Raw genomic sequence first — 556 nt, 5'->3', positions numbered from 1 at the left:
GCGTCTGCTAATACTTTACATGTACCACGTCATCGCGTTGTTGATTTTTTGTGTTTGTTGTCATTCTTTTTGGGGATTTACTATATATATATATATATATATATATGTATATACATACATACCTACATACCTACATACTGCCTCTCTCACCAAGATTAGCTATGTTTGATGTGAGAAATAATTTTCAAGTGATGAGTATTCTTAAATATAGTTCAATGAGATAGTGTCAGGCTGCACAGCTGCAACCCAGACAAAGAACAAAAGTGAATCATATGAAAATATTTTAAAGCTGTGGATATTTATTTATCAAAGATGTAGAAAAGTAGGCTTTGCCGGAAGCGCATTTATTAATTAGTATCATTTGGCTTTATCAGTATAAAAACTTAAGGTTATTCAGTGCATATTAGTTTTGCTGTGTGTCAATAGATATTTCCTATCTTCATCAAATTTCTTTAATACTTCTGCTGCCAGAATCATGACAACTTCCTATCAAGACATACTTAGACCGTAGACAGAAACAATAAATTAGCAACGGTAGAGAGCTGAATGCTTGAAA

Source organism: Octopus bimaculoides, chromosome 12, assembly GCF_001194135.2.
Source record: "Octopus bimaculoides isolate UCB-OBI-ISO-001 chromosome 12, ASM119413v2, whole genome shotgun sequence".
Classification (NCBI taxonomy): domain Eukaryota; kingdom Metazoa; phylum Mollusca; class Cephalopoda; order Octopoda; family Octopodidae; genus Octopus; species Octopus bimaculoides.
Note: the sequence above shows the minus strand (reverse complement) of the source record.